Here is a 20346-nt window from a genome sequence, read left to right on the forward strand (position 1 = left end):
CATTCTGCTTGTTTGCCTCAGCCGTATCGAGAAACTCATGCACGCCCTTAATGTACTCGGAGGTGTGTCTGTCACCGTACATCCATTGCCGGTTCATCTGCGTGCATTATATATAATTAAGTGTCCAAATTAATAGAAGTTCATCATCACATTAAAACCAAAGTGCATACATAGTTCTCATCTAACAACATATAGCTCTCCAGAGCATCTAATTAATTAAACCATACATTGAAACTATGTAAAACATTTCAATGCGAAAACAAATGCGATCATAATCGCAACCAAGATAACAATTGATCCAACGGCATAATGATACCAAGCCTCGGTATGAATGGCATATTTTCTAATATTTCTAATCTTCAAGCGCATTGGATCCATCTTAATCTTGTGATCATCGACGACATCCGCAACATGCAACTCCAATATCATCTTCTCCTCCTCAATTTTTTTTATTTTTTCCTTCAACAAATTATTTTCTTCTTCAACTAAATTTAACCTCTCGACAATAGGGTCGGTTGGCATTTCCCATTCACATACATCCTACATAAATAAAATCTATGTCATGTTGGTTGGCATAATTTTCATAAACAATAAATGAACCAATAGTTATAAAGATAATATATATACCACATCCGAATCATAGACAGGACGAGGGCCGACGGGGGCGGATACCAAAACCATCGCACTATATAAAATGCAATAATAAAAGTAAGAAAATAATACAAGTATCTATGTAAACATACAACTAAGAATATTTTTCCTTTCAGAAAGAAGATAAGAACAAGAGGCTCACCACGATGGTGCCGGCGATGAGCTCGGCGCGGGTGATCGACGGCGGTGAAGACGGGGACGGGGCGTGACGTACCGCTAAATCTAGACAAATATTAAGGAAAATGGAGCTTGGAGGTCGAGCTTGGAGAGGAGAAAGCTTAAGTAGTGTGGCTCGGGCATTCCATCGAATACCTTGTGTGCATAGGAGATGACCTAGAGCATCACCAAGCCCTCTCCCCCTCGGCCAGAAAAAAACAGAGCAGTGTGCTCTGCTCTTATGCGAGAGGGTATATATAGGCACCTCATTGGTCCCGGTTGGTAGCATGAACCGGGACTAAAGGGGAGCCTTTGGTCCCGGTTCAAGCCACCAACCGGGACCAATGGTGGTGGGTCAGGAGCGAGGCCCATTGGTCCCGGTTCGTCCCACCAACCGGGACCAAAAGATCCAAATGAACTGGGACCAATGGCCCACGTGGCCCGGCCGGCCCCCTGGGCTCACGAACCGGGTCCAATGCCCTCATTGGTCCCGGTTCAGTCCAGAACCGGGACTAATGGGCTGACCCGGCCTGGACCAAAGCCCTGTTTTTTACTAGTGATGTATCCCTCACGCAGCCACTGTGGGACTGGGACTTCAACATCTTGGGAATGTACCAACACCGCCCTACCGGTGGGTACCGGCTGTTACTGCAAGGAACGAGCTTCATGGACTCGTCTAGTGACCGAACTGGCTGTTATGTCTTTAAGCTTCGCTCCGACAAGGCACCTGCTATTTCTCTAGTGACGGAGTACGTTGGGTGCTCCAAGACCAAATTGGGTTCGGCGATCTTCAAGGCACCTGTCCGGGTGCTTGATAGCTTCCATTGGCGCCCAGTGTATTATACCCAGGTGGAGGAAGACACTGAATTTTTTGAGACTGAATACAAATTTGTAATAGTATTCGACACAATGGCTGAGTCGTTTCGGCAGATCCGTGCTCCCCTTGTTCCCACCAACTCAAGTATCTTTGAGATGGATGACATGCTTGGTATCTATAGCCGCAACAAGGCGAAGAAAATTGTCGATATATGGGTGCTGCAGAACTATGAAAGTGAGGTTTGGGACTTAAAGTACCGGGTTGAATTGCCAACCGCAGAAATCTGGGGGAAGTTTGAAGGCATTGATGCTGATAGCTATTGGTATGTGACCGTTGTTTCGGGTGATGGTGTCGTGCTCTTGCTGGTCAGTTTTGGTAATAGACTGTTTTTTGTTGACACTGGTGGCGAACTGGTTGCTAGCTTCCGATACTTACATGTTGGTGAACATCGGCTCAAACAAACTCTTGTCCCGCATGATTTCTTCATGACACTGGAAGGCTATGCCGTGGATGCTTCACCTTTCATCTGACGGATGTTTGGCGAGGTTCTTAATATCCTGATGAGTTACAATGTCTAGTAATTGGATCAAGTATGAGCCTGCTGATTTCTTCCTTTTGTGTTGTTGTATAAAAAGTTATGATCTGAAGTGACTTTTGTTATGTGGTTGCATGAAATCTATGCTTGTTCCGATATCCTTTTGGGATAAAGTGACAACTGTTTATGTTGATGTTAAAATTACCATGACATTTGGATCTGCTTTTGAAGTATTTTCCAACTGTTCTGCCGCATGTCTCTATTTTCTAGTGGTCTTCTCAGTACTCAATTTTTTGCTATCTATATATTCCTCATATATATCCCTATCTCTTGAACTGAAGAATTGATTTTACCACTTTATCCGCTGGCCTTCTTAATAGTCAGTTTTTTAGTTGTTTCCTGTTTCGACCCTTTGTTGTAGCTGGCAACAAAAAGAGGCAGATTCTCCTCCTTCCTGATTTGCAGGTTGCACCAGACTTCTGGAAGACCTTGGAGCACTACTGGTTAATTAAATGCTTCCGTATTGCATCATAATAGTCAACTTTTCAATGAAGTGTTCTGTTATAATTATGTTTTCTTCGAAACGGTCAGGTAGGTGAAAATGTTGTTGAACGGACAGGAAAGAGCCGACATATGCGCGTCCTTAGTGAGAATCCGAGACATTCGCTTCACACAGGAGTCGAACTCTGGTTCCGGGCGCACACTGTGACCCTAGCCAATGGGCTACTGCCCCGTTTCGAAAATAATTATGTTTTCTTCATGCATCTGGTGCATCTGGTTAGTGTTCTGTATAATTAGGCTTTTCATTAGCAAAACTGTTCCTGTTTTGACTCTGGTCCTTTGTTTTGTTAATTTCCTATACCTTGACTTGTTCCGAGCAAGCAAGAAACAGGTTCACTCTAGGTGAGATCACCTGTGGCGGAAGTGGAACTACTGTTTGTTGTCTTAATTAGGGCAATAATATCAATAACCTAATGCTCTATCAATTTCACTGCTTGATTCTTCCTTTTGTCTGTCTATCAGCTTGTTCTTCCCTTGTATTGCCTGCCTCTTAGCAATGCAGTCTGCTGTTTATTTGTGCATTAGAAAGTGTTGGATCACTTTTTCCCTTTCTGAATTCTGAATCTGCAGTTGAATCTTTGACACTGTGCCTTGTTCTTCCATGTTGGCTTTGTTCATTTTGCAATGTCTTGTTCTAGGCGAGAAACAGGTTTTGGATTTTTCTTAGTTGTGATCACTGATGTATGCTGCAGTGGGGCTTAGAACAAGATGCAAGCGTAATGATGCGTCTATTTTTGTAATTCTTGCTTTGCGCTACTGCAGAAACACAATTTGTAGCACAATTTCGGTTAATGACTTCAGCTGTGTTGTGTAGATTCTGATGTTAACATATTTCTGTAGGGCAGGTGTTGTACAGTACTGTCGCTATAATCTGTCCAGAGTATCGTATGAGTGGATTGGATCTTTCCTGGCAGGTAAATGAGTGGGCTGGATCATATATATCCCTATCTCTTGGACCAAAGAATTGAGTTTACCACTTAATCTAATGGCCTTCCTAATAGTCAGTTGTAGCGAGTTTCCTGTTCTGACCCATTGTTGCAGCTGGCAGTGAAAAGAGGAAAATTTTCCTCCTTCCTGACCTGCAACTTGCACTTGACTTCTAAAAGATCTTGGAGCACTACTTGTTAAATTAAATGCTTCCATGTTGCATCATAATAGTCAACTTCTCAATAAAAGTGTTCTACTTATAGTTCTGTTTTCTTCATGCATCTATTGCATCTTGTTAGGTAGGTCAGAACTATAGCAAGAATAGGACATAATTATATTTGTCTCCTTCCAGGAGTTGTAGTTGTATTTCTTTTTAGATTTATTTTTGGTGAGGAGTTAGTAGTGGTATTCTTCTAGAAAAGACTGGGACTGCACTGAACGCCGACTAGAGAAACTAGAGATGATCTTTGATTTCGTGGAGTGGGACCACAGTTTTCATTGTTTTTTCTTTGCGGGCAATTCAGAGAGCTTTATTACAAAATAGCAATCCTCGGACAATCAGCCAATAGACTGATCACTAAGAAGCTAGGAGTCTCATCAAGCCAGCAGTCCGTCACATTTAGCGTGCAAGCATGCATAACACATAGATGCGCCGGAACGTTAGCCGCTCGGTTTACATGAAGAATATTTTAAAAGAAGTTTCTAACAAGCTCTCCAATATCTAATAAGATAGGAGCCACAACTGATCGAGAGTTATGGTGAGTGTTCTAGAGATCTACCATCTCCAGGCAGTCAACGGAAATGCGTGTAGCCGTGCAGATACGCAAATCGCACGCCTTCTCACATAGGCACCGCTTCAGCTATCAGTGGATCTGTTATCCCCATATGGGGTTTGCACCAAGCACCAAGGAGTCCAGTGGAGGACCTGGCAACACCCCCAGCGCCACTGCAACTTACGTCAATATTTAGTGCTCCGTCGGTGTTGATCTTGATCACTCCCGGTTCAGGCGGTAGCCATCCATGTCCTGGCAAGACCTTTGCCATAGTTATGGGCAGGTCCAGGATCGCCAGGGCTTCCTTTGTCCACTTCATACAAGAGGCAGGGTCCGAGCCTCCTTCTTCATGCTTGATACGGTTCCTAGAGTGCCAGATTGACCACATAATAGTAATGATGATAGCACGATCTTTGTCCCTGAACCTATCATCACTCAAAATATCCCGTGCACAACAGTTGTCATTGTTGCCGACCGTCCTTTCACGATCATCCTGCTTCTCTACAGCTACACCACCAATGTTCCAGATTCTCAACTGACCTTGCAACAAATGTTATAAAGGCGCCGAAAAATCGTGTTTATACTTTGGGGATAGTGAGCTTTTGATAAGTAAAAGTGTTCCTGTTTTCAATCGATTTTCCTTGTATTACCTACTTAGTGATCCAGTCTGCTGGTGCATCGTTGTTCCCTGTTGGATTTGTTAATTTTGCAATGTCTAGTTGTAGGCGTGAAACAGGTTTTGGATTTGCTTGCTGGTGATCCGTGGAACTGGTGTATGTTGCGGCCGTTCTAGAACATGGTATGAGTGTAATGTTGCATCTATTTTTGTAATACTCCTGGGTGAGGTGTTGTACTTTACGGTCACTATATCCTGTTCAGAGTACTATGATACAATAGTGGTTTAGAACTGAACCCAATCTCGACAGCTCAAACGCAACAGTAATTAGGTGAAAGTAGCATAGACTGGTGGTAGAGCAGTACATTCGCTTGATAGAACTGAACCCAATCTCCACTAGTGTGAGGTGTAAAATATTAATCGCTAACTCTGAAACTCAAAGAGATGAAGCAGTCGAGCATATACTAGTTGTACCTCTGAAACTCTCTTTTGTTTTAGACTGAGTACGTCTGAAACTTAGAATCGCTGCTTCTGCAGCTTCTATCTCATCTGCTGCTGCGGCCCTCTCTTCGGACACCAGGGCCCCCTCTCTGATAGTAGCATTGCTGGTCTAAATATATTCACCGAAGAACCCACTAGGGTAAAGATATTGCATCTCGGAAGTTCCCATTGCTGCTACTATGTAAACTGGTTGCTGTCAAAAAGATAAAAACACTGCTACTGGAAATCACGGTAGTGTCCTTTGCTACTATTTATCCTTTCAAGTTACGTTCTAGAAGTTTTTTCACCTTGCCTTTGTTTCTCGCTATCGAAAAATCTAGACCCCATGGACTACCAAAAGTGGTGCAAGTATTCTCCGGCCCGAATTCAAGGGTGGCGACATGTTGTTTAGTGCATAAATAAAAATACACATTTCTCGTCAAATCAAAGGCAAAAAATAAGGAAAAGAAATAAAAAACCATTCAAGAACCTAGCAGAAACTACTCCCTCTATAAACTAATATAGGATGTTTTAGAGACTTGATTGATTAACTAAGAAGGAATGCTATTGCAAACAGTCATTATAGGTGTAGCTTGTTTAGGTAAAGCAAAACCATAAAAAAAATATCATTGGCTTACTGCGAAGTAAACTGAGAGGACTAGAAGGTGGTTTTGTGTGATGTGGCATCCCAAGTAACATTGTCAGCGGCATTCGCATGACGGTATATCCTAAGGCAACCCCTTTCAAGGCTGAAAATGAGTTTTGGGACTTAAAGTATCGGGTTGAATTGCTGATCACAGAAATCAGGGGAAAGCTTGAAATTCTTGATGGCGATGGCGATTGTATGCGACCGTTACTTCTGGTGATGGTGACGTGCTATTGTTGGTCAGTTTTGGTCATTGGTTGTTTTACGTTGGCACTGATGGAGTATTGGTTGCTAGCTTCCATGACTTGAATGCCTGCACACATCAGCTCAAAGAAACTCTTGTTCCGCATGATTTCTTCACGACATCAGAAGGTTGTGTTGTGGACGCTTCACCATTCATCTAACGCTGTTGAGTGAGGTGGTGCTTTTTAGCGGCCTAGTTTTTGTATCCTCATGAGCTGCAATGTCCATGGATTGGATCAAGACAAGCCTGCTAATTTCCTTTTTTTGTGTGTTGATCAGAAGTGACTTGATATGTGGTTGCATGAAAGCAATGCTTGTTTTGATACCCTTTCAGGCTGAAGTGATTACCGCTTGTGTTGATGCTAAAATTACCAAGCCGTTTTGCCCTGCTTTTGAAATGTTTGCCAGCTGATCCGCCTCATGTTCTCTGCTTTATTCGATTTAGGGGCTGTTCGGAATCCCCACAGCTCTGTGAAATCCTGAGAGCTGAGGAGCTGGTAAACAGGCGCTCTGCGAATTTCAACTATAAATCAAGCTGCTCCGGGAGTGGAGCTGTGGAGCCGAGTACATCCGAACAGTGCCTTATTTGGTGGTCTTCTCAGTACTTGATATTTAGCAACCTTTATGCCTCATATCACTATTTCTTCAACTGGAGAATTGATTTGACCTCTTGATCGGTGGTCTTCTTACTAGTCAACTTGTAGTGTGTTTGCTGTTCATACCCTTTGTTGTAGCTGACAAAGGGAAGTGACAGATTTTCCTGTTTACTGTCTGGCAAGCTGCACCTGCCTTCTAGAATAGCTTGGAGCACTACTGATCAAATTAAATGCTTGAATGTTGCATCATAGTCAACTTCTGAACAAAGTATTCTGTTATAATTCAGTTCTCTTCATGCATCTACCACCGTGAACATTGATTTTCTGTGTTGCTGGTTGTAACGAGGATATGAGCGCAGATGATGTGCTTCTCTCTTTAAATCAAACTTGGCCTATATATATAGGATTCTGTATTAGTTGCTGGTTGTAGCAATGTGCATTTGTGGGAGCTGATGGCCAAACGGCCACAATGGTTCCAAATCTTCAGATAACAATGGAAATGGTTAGATAGATCTTATGGAAACTAAGCTCACTACTAATTGGACATGGTTGTAGTAGTATTCTTCTAGAAAAAGGGTGGTAATGTACTGCAACCTGAAATCTATGATTATCTTATTGCATTTTTCTGCTGCACGCTTTGCAGTTATTATCTCTTATTGTTTCAGTTCAGCTGTTGACCTTTTTGTATAAATGTTTCGTGCGGATGTTGTAGCACAATTGCTGTTAATAATGTCAGCTGTGCTGTGCATATAGAAGTTCTGGGCACAATTTGGTTTTTGCCGTTTCTATGCACGTTTGCTAGATTCAGATGCTAACATGTTTCTGCCAGGCAGGTGTCGTACTTTACAGTTTGTTTTTGCTATTTCCAGATATGGGTTTGGTAGATTCAGATGTTTACAAATTTGTGCTGGGCAGGTCTTGTACTTCAAATTTACTAGTATATCATATACTTACTAAAGTAATCACAACTTGAAAGTAACACTGACCAGACCAGTGGGTGAGCTATAATGAACAGGTACGTAGTATGTCTACACTAGTGAAATCATTGTGTTCAGTCTTACGTACTAGTATGCAACTACTGAAGGCCATGCTATAGTATGTCTACACTAGTGAAATCATTGTGTTCAGTCTTACGTAGTACCAGTGTTATTTCTGTGACTCAACGCAATTATCAGTCTCCCTATACTTTTATACCATACTGATGCATTTCACGCGAAGAAACATGTGCATGTGTGACCTATTTTTGGTAGTTCGAAAAAAAGAAAAGGAAAAGGGGCAAATGTCACTTATGTGAAGAACCAGAAACATCAGCTCACAAGTACACAACACAAAGCGCCTCTGCAATCACAAAGGTGCCTACTGAAACAGGACTACTTCAAGGCTTAGGTTTATTTATCTCAGGCCAGCAAAAATATCATGCTAGCAACAAGGTTCTCTATATGATCTCCAAAAAAGGCTCTCTACATTACATACTTTGTTGATGCATTTTACAGCCAGCATGCGAAACCAAACTGCAACCTCGTACTAGTATTTCATAAACTGATACCAGCTAGGGTTCAGAGCATCCTCAATGACAATCACCACACAGTTGCCCCCAAGTTGCCGGACACGTTCTCGGACGTGTCCGTGGACATCCGGCCACACGCTGGGCATCCAACATTATCCCCATAATTTCCAACATCCGGAACATTTCAAACATGAATTTCGGATGAAATTGAACATAGTACCATATTTCAAAAGGAAAGGTATCACACACCATGACCTCATGAATAGTAACAAAATGGCATTGCCCGGAGAAAAACACCGCCATATAATCGAAACACGCTTAGCTCTCCTCGTCATTCCTCTCTTCCGGTTAGGTTTCTGGATGAAGCCTTTCTCACAAAGCGATGCTTTTGTTGAAACATGATAGCTCTTCTGCTTGTTAAGAAAATAAATAAATGATAACTCTCTTGCCCATTCTTCTCCCTCGATTAGATTTTTCATGTTTGAAAAAAGACTTTTTCCGCTAATATGTGCGCATAAGCTATAATTTTTTTATGCATAAGCTATAAAAATTTGCATCCCAAGCCAATTTGCGTACACTCCATTTTTTTAGTGGAGAAACAATTCAGGTTAGCAGATGTGGTGGGGTGACGTTCCGTTTATTGTGCAAATAAAAGATGACAAACATGTTTTTTTTTTTGCTGATATGTGGTCCTCTCTTATCGATTCAGTGATACAAAAATGTTTTCCCCCTTTCTTTCGCGAACTTGACGGAAACATTATTGTCTTTTCATCAGAAAGAAATGCCAAAGCGAATAAACATGTATTGTGACTTGTTTTGAGTAAAGCGAACCAAATTGTAAAAGAAAAATAGCCATCACACAAGCACATCTACAATCGCCATTGACATGTCAAAAAACATCCGAGATTACTTGCACGGATTTGGTAGTGGTAGCATGATTTCTTTCGATCAATATCCTTATTGTTTTGGAATGATAATCTGGCATTATTTTTATTTATTGTACGCCATACTTTTGGCAAAGATATTTCTCTATGTAGTGACACAGATCCCTAATAAAACTGAAGTATTTCCAGCAAGTTATTTTTTCAAGTTGCAAATGAATCAGGAATAAACCCAGCCCAAGCCATTCTACTAAACCCAGCCCACATTTCTCTCCAGATCGGCGGCGAGGCACCATGGGGAAGGCCGCAAGGGCAGCAGGAGAGACGCCTCTCCGCCGCCGCGCTGACCTCCCGGAGGAGATCATCTTCTCGGATATCCTTGTGCGCCTCCCCCCGAAGTCCCTCCTCCGTTGTCGTGTTGTCTGCCGTGCGTGGCGCCGCGCCACCTCCAAGCGCCACTTCCTCCTCGCTCACCACACCCACCAACCTGCCCACCCCGTCTTCCTCGCCGGCGAAGAGATCTTCGGCGTCCCCTGCCATAACATCCGCGCCTTCGACCACCGGGCCAATGATGTCCAGACCGTTGCCCAGCTTGACGAGGCCTTTGATCTGGAGGCCTCCTGCGACGGCCTCCTCGTCCTCTCCAAGTTCGACTACACTGCTCGCTTTCGCAGCTTCTCCGTCTGCAACCCGGCCACGCGTGAGCAGGCCCCACTCAGGTGTCCACCGTGGGACTTCCACATCTTGGGGATGTATGCCCACCGACCCACCGGCGAGTACACGCTGATACTGCAACGGACAATCGACATGAAGTTGTCTGAAGGCCAAATTGGCTGCTATGTCTTTCTGTTGGGCTCCGACCAGCCACCGAGGTACATCGGGTGGCCGGAGACAGGGTCGTGGACCTTCGACGTACCTGTCCGAGTGCATGACAGCTTGCATTGGTACTCACAGTTTTATCTGGGTAAAAGCAACCAACCGCAGCATCAGAGGGACAACACACCGGTAATAGTATTCGACACCATAGATGAGTCGTTCCAGCGGATGCATGCTCCAGTTGTTTCCACCCAGGCAACTATCTTTGACATGGATGGCACGCTCGGCATCTACAGGCGTAACTATGAGATGAAACAAATTGATGTGGATCCCTTTATGAAAGAAAAAGAAACTATTGGTATATGGGTGCTGCGGAACTACGAAAGTGAGGTTTGGGACAAAAAGTACAAAATCATATTGCCGCTTGCAGAAATACGGGATGATTTTGGGAACCACGATGATTATTGTTTGGAAGTTGTTTCTGGGGATGGTGACGTGTTCATGCTGCTCCTTCTTGGTCGGTATCTGATTCGTGTTGACAGCAATGGAAAATTGCTTGAAAATTCCAATATCGGTCGAGAAAACCCCCGTATGACTAAATGGCTTCTCAAGCAAAGTCTTGTTCAGCATACATTCTTTCCGGCTCTAGAAGGTTATGCTGTGGATGGTTCACCTTGGTTGCCGAAACTTACGCATCTCTAAGTACTGGCTCAAGCAAAGTTTTGTTCAGCATACCTTTTTTCCGGCTCTGGAAGGTTAATGATGTGAACATTTTGTCTTTGATCTGACCGTTGTTGAGTGAATTCTTTCTTTTCTGCCTAGTTTTCGTGGAATATCTTTGGATCGGATCAAGTATGAGCCTGTTGCCCTATTTTTTGCATTGTTGTATACAAAATATGGTCAGAAGCTTAGACTGTTATGTGGTTCAATTAATCTATGCTTGTCTTGTTAACTTTTGGGGCTGAAGTGACTAAGTGTGACTTGATGCTCAAATGAACAATCAATTTTGCTCTGCTTTTAAAATATTTGCCAACTAATATGCATCATTTATCTATTTTAGTGGGCTCAAGAATTAACTTAGCTTTATTTTATTTATCGAGTGGCCATCTTAGTACTCAATAATTTGCAAGCTATATGCCTCATGTCCCACTTCCTGAACTGAAGAACTGACTTTACCTTCTTATCTAGTGGTCTTCTTAATAGTCAATTTTAGGGTGTTTCTCTGTTTCTACCCTCTATTCTAACTGACGGTGCAAAGAGGACGAACGGGAGTTCGATCTGGAGGACGAACTCCAACCAGTTAGTCGATGTTACCACTAAAATCTCAGGAATACGAAGCACGCGACGGACCGAAACACAAACTCTGATTACCAATTTGTGATGTCCCTCTCTTAGAAAGTAATCACAATTAGGAAAAGGGGGTGAGAACGGGACGAACATGGGCTTAGGTTCAGAGGATAGGGATGGGATGAGTTCAGATAATATTCATTTTCGGTGGTGCTTCTAAGCGGCCTCATTGTTGTATCCTCATGAGCTGTAATGTCCATGGATTGGATAAGACGAGCCTGCTAATTTCTTCTTTTTGTGTTGATCAGAAGTGACTTGTTATGTAGTTGCATAAAAGCAATGCTTGTTTTGACACCCTTTCGGGCTGAAGTGATTACTGCTTGTGTTGATGCTAAGATTACCAAGCCGTTTTGCTCTGCTTTTGAACTGTTTGCCAGCTGATCCACCTCATGTTCTCTGCTTTATTCGATTTATTTAGTGATCTTCTCAGTACTTGATAATTAGCAACCTTTATGCCTCATATCACTATTTCTTGAACTGGAGAATTGATTTGACCTCTTGATCAGTGGTCTAATCCCCATCGGTGGAGTACCATCCGTGTACGGGCGTCCTTCATAGAAAAGCCAATATCGTCAAGTTCAACAGTGATGGGGTTCTCACGAGCAAGGGGATGAACAGAAACAAGATTGGTAACTAAGTTAGGAGACACAAGAACATTAGACATGTTAATGGGAGTAGAAGTAGAAGGAAACGACATATGACCGACATGTGTAATGGGTAGAGAGGAACCGTTATCAATGGTGATGCGAGTGGGGGTATGAATGGGGGTGGTGGACGTGAGGTTACCTGGATGAGCAGTCATGTGAGCGGTGGCACCCGAGTCCATGTACCAGTCACCTCCGCCGCCGTAGTTACTCGATGACGGAGCCGAGTGCATAGCAGCGAGGAGGGTCAAGTCCCACAGCGGCGGCACCTGGGGAGGGATAAACCCTCCGTAGGCCGGCACGGGAGCAGCACCTTAGGTAGGCGTGGGCACGGCACCGTAACCGCTGTAGGGGTCGGCGTTCTGCACGGTGAAGAACGCCTGGTGGCTCGCCGGACGAGGCCCAAGGATGCCCGGAGCGGGAGCCGGAGGGACCGGCATCGAGTACGCGTGTACGATGCCCGTCCACGGGTTGGTGCCATAAGTCCCGTGCGGGGTGGCATGCTGCTGCTGACGAGCCCCCCCCCCCTTGCGCATGTTTGTGACGCCCCCGCGGCGGTTGCCGCGGCGCCCGCCACCCGGCTACGGCTGCTGGGGGCAGCGGGAGGCGAGGGAGGGCGCGGGCGGGAGGGTGAAGAACCCCGGAGGCGCGGGGGCGGCGGCTAGTGGCGGGGCGCCACGCGAGGTGCCAACGGCGAGGGGCGTGGTGCTGCACGCGCTTCTTGACCCCCTTCATCCGCCGCTCCTCCAACCGCGATTGATCGTTAAGATTGTTATAGACATATGCCCCATGTCGCCCTCCCGCTAGGGCGGCTCGGGTGGAAACCCTAACCCCCGCCGCCGGGCACGTCCATCCTCCCCCTCCCCTCCGCCGTCGCTAGAGGTCGCCGAGCGAAGCCCCAGGCAGTTGATGGCGGCGGCGGAGGCTCTCTTCTCTTCCCTCCTGCGCCAGATCGGTGAGGCGGGTCACCCATGGCGCCGGGGGCTTTCCCCCGATCTGCGTCACGGCGGCGCGGCGTCTTAGGCGACGGCGCAAGGCGACGGCGTGGTGCTGGGCCGGGGCGGCGGAGCTGCTAGGCTCTGAGGAAGATCTGGTGGCATCGGCCGTTCGATGGGCTCGCGGGGTCATGGCAGCCTTGGTCGCGGTGGCCGGCGTCGGCCTATCGGCGGCGGTTGGATCCTGGGGCGGCGGCGGGTGAAGCTCGGGCTTCCCGCGACGGCATGGCGTGGTGTTGTCCCTACCCAAGGCGGATCTGCATCGTTGATCTCGTGGTTTTGCCGCGGATTGGTTCAGATCAGAGACGGTGATGAGCGTGCAGGATCCATCTCAGCGGCTCTCGCGGTTTGGTGAGGTGGGGTGGGAGCCCTCCTCCCAGACTCCAGTGGTGGCGCATTCAGGCAGTGGCCGGTGCGCCAGGGCTCCTACGGTGGCACTGTTGTTCCGGTTGGTCGCCGGATCTAGGCGGCTAGATTTGGGGCTTTGAAGGCGGTCGAGACAGTGCACAGGTTGTCGGGTTGATTTCTTGGGACAGATCCGGGTGAAAACTTGGTCTTCGGTCATTGACCGAAGCCAGTGATGATGATGCCCTTATCATCGTTTCTTTCATGAAGGCATCATCGAGGTGAAGCTCCCAATCCCACCCAATACATTCGGGGGGAAACCCTAGATCAACTGATCGGATGACGGCGGCATTCATGTGTCGTTACCCCCTTGGGGGCGGCATTCTTGGAGTTGCACTCGGGCTTGAGGGACCAGCGGATGGCTTCTTCGGTGGAGCGGTCTTTATTTCTACATATTCATGGCGGCGGTTCTCAGCGGCATGGAGCAATGGATGTTGGAAATATGCCCTAGAGGCAATAATAAAAGGATTATTATTATATTTCCTTGTTCATGATGATTGTCTTTTATTCATGCTATAATTGTGTTATCCAGAAATCGTAATACATGTGTGAATACATAGACACCAACATGTCCCTAGTAAGCCTCTAGTTGACTAGCTCGTTGATCAACAGATAGTCATGGTTTCCTGACTATGGACATTGGATGTCATTGATAATGAGATCACATCATTAGGAGAATGATGTGATGGACAAGACCCAATCCTAAACATAGCACAAGATCGTATAGTTCATTTGCTAGAGTTTTTCCAATGTCAAGTATCTTTTCCTTAGACCATGAGATCGTGTAACTCCCGGATACCGTAGGAGTGCTTTGGGTGTACCAAACGTCACAACGTAACTGGGTGACTATAAAGGTACATTACATGTGTCTCCGAAAGTGTCTGTTAGGTTGGCACGAATCGAGACTGGGATTTGTCACTCCGTATGACGGAGAGGTATCTCTGGGCCCACTCGGTAATGCATCATCATAATGAGCTCAAAGTGACCAAGTGTCTGGCCACGGCATCATGCATTACGGTACGAGTAAAGTGACTTGTCGGTAACGAGATTGAACGAGGTATTGGGATACCGATGATCGAATCTCGGGCAAGTAACGTACCGATTGACAAAGGGAATTGTATACGGGGTTGCTTGAATCCTCGACATCGTGGTTCATCCGATGAGATCATCGAGGAGCATGTAGGAGCCAACATGGGTATCCAGATCCCACTGTTGGTTATTGACCGGAGAGTCGTCTCGATCATGTCTACATGTCTCCCGAACCCGTACGGTCTACACACTTAAGGTTCGGTGACGCTAGGGTTGTAGAGATATGAGTATGCAGTAACCCGAAAGTTGTTCGGAGTCCCGGATGAGATCCCGGACGTCACGAGGAGTTCCGGAATGGTCCGAAGGTGAAGAATTATATATAGGAAGTGCAGTTTCGGCCATCGGGAGAGTTTCCGGGGTCACCGGTATTGTACCGGGACCACCGAAAGGGTCCCGGGGGTCCACCGGGTGCGGCCACCCATCCCGGAGGGCCCCATGGGCTGAAGTGGGGAGGGGAACCAGCCCATAGTGGGCTGCTGCGCCCCCCTTGGCCCATCCCCTGCGCCTAGGGTTGGAAACCCTAGGGTGGGGGGCGCCCCACTTGCCTTGGGGGGTACTCCACCCCCTTGGCCGCCGCCCCCCTTGGGAGATTCAATCTCCAGGGCCGGAGCCCCCCCAGGGGGCCTATATAAAGGGGGGAGGGAGGGGCAGCCGCACCCTGAAGCCTTGGCGCCTCCCTCTCCCCTGCTACACTTCTCCCTCTCGCAGAAGCTCAGCGAAGCCCTGCTGCGGTGACTGCTGCATCCACCACCACGCCGTCGTGCTGCTGGATCTTCATCAACCTCTCCTTCCCCCTTGCTGGATCAAGAAGGAGGAGACATCACGCTGACCGTACGTGTGTTGAACGCGGATGTGCCGTCCGTTCGGCGCTAGGATCTCCGGTGATTTGGATCACGACGAGTACGACTCCTTCATCCCCGTTCTTTGAACGCTTCCGCTCGCGATCTACAAAGGTATATAGATGCATCCGATCACTCGTTGCTAGATGAACTCATAGATGGATCTTGGTGAAAACATAGGAAATTTTTTTGTTTTCTGCAACGTTCCCCAACAGTGGTATCAGAGCTAGGTCTATGCGTAGTTCTCTTTGCACGAGTAGAACATAATTTGTTGTGGGCGTAGATGTTGTCAACTTTCTTGCCGCTACTAGTCTTATTTTGCTTCAGCGGTATTGTGGGATGAAGCGGCCTGGACCAACCTTACACGTACGCGTACGTGAGACCGGTTCCACCGACTGACATGCACTAGTTGCATAAGGTGGCTGGCGGGTGTTTGTCTCTCCCACTTTAGTTGGAGCGGATTTGAAGAAAAGGGTCCTTATGAAGGATAAATAGAAGTTGAAAAATCACGTTGTGGCTTTAACGTAGGTAAGAAAACGTTCTTGCTAGAACCCTCTTGCAGCCACGTAAAACTTGCAACAACAATTAGAGGACGTCTAACTTGTTTTTGTAGCAAGTGTTTTGTAATGTGATATGGCCAAAGTTGTGATGAATGATGAATGATATATGTGATGTATGAGATCATGTTCTTGTAATATGAATCACGACTTGCATGTCGATGAGTATGACAACCGGCAGGAGCCATAGGAGTTGTCTATATTTTTTGTATGACCTGCGTGTCATTGAGAAACGCCATGTAAATTACTTTACTTTATTGCTAAACATGTTAGCCATAGTAGTAGAAGTAATAGTTGGCGAGCAACTTCATGGAGACACGATGATGGAGATCATGGTGTCATGCCGGTGACAAGATGATCATGGAGCCCCAAGATGGAGATCACAGGAGCTATATGATATTGGCCATATCATGTCACTATTATTTGATTGCATGAGATGTTTATCATGTTTTTGCATCTTGTTTACTTAGAACGACGGTAGTAAATAAGATGATCCCTCATAATAATTTCAAGAAAGTGTTTCCCTTAACTGTGCGCCGTTGCGACAGTTCGTTGTTTCGAAGCACCACGTAATGATCGGGTGTGATAGATTCCAACGTTCACATACAACGGGTGTAAGACAGATTTACACATGCAAACACTTAGGTTGACTTGATGAGCCTAGCATGTACAGACATGGCCTCGGAACACAGAAGACCGAAAGGTCGAGCATGGGTCGTATAGAAGATACGATCAACATGAAGATGTTCACCGACGTTGACTAGTCCGTCTCACGTGATGATCGGACACGGCCTAGTTAACTCGGATCATGTTATACTTAGATGACTGGAGGGATGTCTATCTGAGTGGGAGTTCATTGAATAATTTAGATGAACTTAATTATCATGAACTTAGTCTAAAACCTTTACAACATGTCTTGTAGATCAAATGGCCAACGTTGTCCTCAACTTCAACGTGTTCCTAGAGAAAACCAAGCTGAAAGACGATGGCAGCAACTATACGGACTGGGTCTAGAACCTGAGGATCATCCTCATAGCTGCCAAGAAAGATTATGTCCTACAAGCACTGCTAGGTGAAGCACCTGCTCTCCCTGCAGAACAAGACGTTATGAACGCTTGGCAGACACATACTGATGATTACTCCCTCGTTCAGTGCGGCATGCTTTACAGCTTAGAACCAGGGCTCCAAAAGCGTTTTGAGAGACACGGAGCATATGAGATGTTCGAAGAGCTGAAAATGGTATTTCAAGCTCATGCCCGGGTCGAGAGATATGAAGTCTCCGATAAGTTCTTCAGTTGTAAGATGGAGGAAAACAGTTCTGTCAGTGAGCACATACTCACTATATCTGGGTTACATAATCGCTTGACTCAGCTGGGAGTTAATCTCCCGAATGACGCGGTCATTGACAGAATCCTTCAGTCGCTTCCACCGAGCTACAAGAGCTTTGTGATGAACTTCAATATGCAGGGGATGGAAAAGACCATTCCTGAAGTATTTGCAAGGCTGAAATCAGCAGAGGTAGAAGTCAAAAAGGAACATCAAGTGTTGATGGTGAATAAAACCACTAAGTTCAAGAAAGGCAAGGGTAAGAAGAACTTCAAGAAGGACGGCAAGGGAGTTGCCACGCCCGGTAAGCAAGCTGCCGGGAAGAAGCCAAAGAATGGACCCAAGCCCGAGACTGTGTGCTTTTATTGCAAGGGAAGTGGTCACTGGAAGCGGAACTGCCCCAAATACTTAGCGCACAAGAAGGCCGGCATCACGAAAGGTATATGTGATATACATGTAATTGATGTGTACCTTACCAGTACTCGTAGTAGCTCCTGGGTATTTGATACCGGTGCAGTTGCTCACATTTGTAACTCAAAGCAGGAGCTGCGGAATAAGCGGAGACTGGCGAAGGACGAGGTGATGATGCGCGTCGGGAATGGTTCCAAGGTCGATGTGATCGCCATCGGCACGCTACCTCTACATTTACCTATGGGATTAGTTTTAAACCTCAATAATTGTTATTTAGTGCCAGCTTTGAGCATGAACATTGTATCAGGATCTCGTTTAATTCGAGATGGCTACTCATTTGAATCCGAGAATAATGGTTGTTCTATTTATATGAGAGATATGTTTTATGGTCATGCTCAGATGGTGAATGGTTTATTCTTAATGAATCTCGAGCGTAATGCTACACATATTCATAGTGTGAATACCAAAAGATGTAAGGTTGATAACGATAGTCCCACATACTTGTGGCACTGCCGCCTTGGTCACATAGGTGTCAAACGCATGAAGAAGCTCCATGCAGATGGACTTTTAGAGTCTCTTGATTACGAATAATTTGACACATGCGAACCATGCCTCATGGGTAAAATGACCAAGACTCCGTTCTCAGGAACAATGGAGCGAGCAACCAACTTATTGGAAATCATACATACTGATGTGTGCGGTCCAATGAGTAGAGGCTCGCGGTGGCTATCGTTATGTTCTCACCTCACTGATGACTTGAGTAGATATGGGTATGTCTATTTAATGAAACACAAGTCTGAGACCTTTGAAAAGTTCAAGGAATTTCATAGTGAGGTTGAGAATCAACATGACAGGAAAATCAAATTCTTGCGATCAGATCGTGGGGGAGAATACTTGAGTCACGAATTTGGTACACACTTAAGAAAATGTGAAATAGTTTCACAACTAACGCCGCCTGGAACACCTTAGCGTAATGGTGTGTCCGAACGTCGTAATCGCACTCTATTAGATATGGTGCGATCTATGATGTCTCTTACCGATTTACCGCTATCTTTTTGGGGCTATGCTTTAGAGACTGCCGCATTCACTTTAAATAGGGCTCCGTCGAAATCCGTTGAGACGACACCGTATGAATTATGGTTTGGGAAGAAACCTAAGATGTCGTTTCTAAAAGTTTGGGGATGCGATGCTTATGTCAAGAAACTTCAACCTGAAAAGCTCGAACCCAAGTCGGAAAAATGCGTCTTCATAGGATACCCTAAAGAAACTATTGGGTATACCTTCTACCTCAGATCCGAACGCAAGATCTTTGTTGCCCAGAATGGATCCTTTCTAGAGAAAGAGTTTCTCTCGAAAGAAGTAAGTGGGAGGAAAGTAGAACTTGATGAAGTATTACCTCTTGAACCGGAAAGTGGCGCAACTCAAGAAAATGTTCCTGAGGTGCCTGCACCGACTAGAGAGGAAGTTAATGATGATGATCATGAAACTTCAGATCAAGTTGCTACTGAACTTCATAGGTCCACAAGGACACGTTCCGCACCAGAGTGGTACGGCAACCCTGTCTTGGAAATCATGTTGTTAGACAACGGTGAACCTTCGAACTATGAAGAAGCGATGGCGGGCCCGGATTCCGACAAATGGCTGGAAGCCATGAAATCCGAGATAGGATCCATGTATGAAAACGAAGTATGGACTTCGACTGACTTGCCCGATGATCGGCAAGCCATAGAAAATGAATGGATCTTTAAGAAGAAGACAGACGTGGATGGTAATGTGACCATCTATAAAGCTAGGCTTGTCGCTAAGGGTTATCGACAAGTTCAAGGGGTTGACTACGATGAGACTTTCTCACCCGTAGCGAAGCTGAAGTCCGTCCGAATCATGTTAGCAATTGCTGCATTCTATGATTATGAGATATGGCAAATGGACGTCAAAACGGCATTCCTTAATGGTTTCCTTAAGGAAGAATTGTATATGATGCAGCCGGAAGGTTTTGTCGATCCTAAGAATGCTGACAAGGTGTTCAAGCTCCAACGCTCGATTTATGGGCTGGTGCAAGCATCTCAGAGTTGGAACATTCGCTTTGATGAGATGATCAAAGCGTTTGGGTTTATGCAAACTTATGGAGAAGCCTGCGTTTACAAGAAAGTGAGTGGGAGCTCTGTAGCATTTCTCATATTATATGTAGATGACATACTTTTGATGGGAAATGATATAGAACTTTTGGACAGCATTAAGGCCTACTTGAATAAGAGTTTTTCGATGAAGGACCTTAGAGAAGCTGCTTATATATTAGGCATCAAGATCAATAGAGATAGATCAAGACGCCTCATAGGTCTTTCACAAAGCACATACCTTGATAAGATATTGAAGAAGTTCAATATGGATCAGTCTAAGAAAGGGTTCTTGCCTGTGTTGCAAGGTGTGAAATTGAGCTCAGCTCAATGTCCGACCACGACAGAAGATATAGAAGAGATGAGTGTCATCCCCTATGCCTCAGCCATAGGGTCTATTATGTATGCCATGCT

Source organism: Triticum dicoccoides, chromosome 3A, assembly GCF_002162155.2.
Source record: "Triticum dicoccoides isolate Atlit2015 ecotype Zavitan chromosome 3A, WEW_v2.0, whole genome shotgun sequence".
NCBI lineage: Eukaryota > Viridiplantae > Streptophyta > Magnoliopsida > Poales > Poaceae > Triticum > Triticum dicoccoides.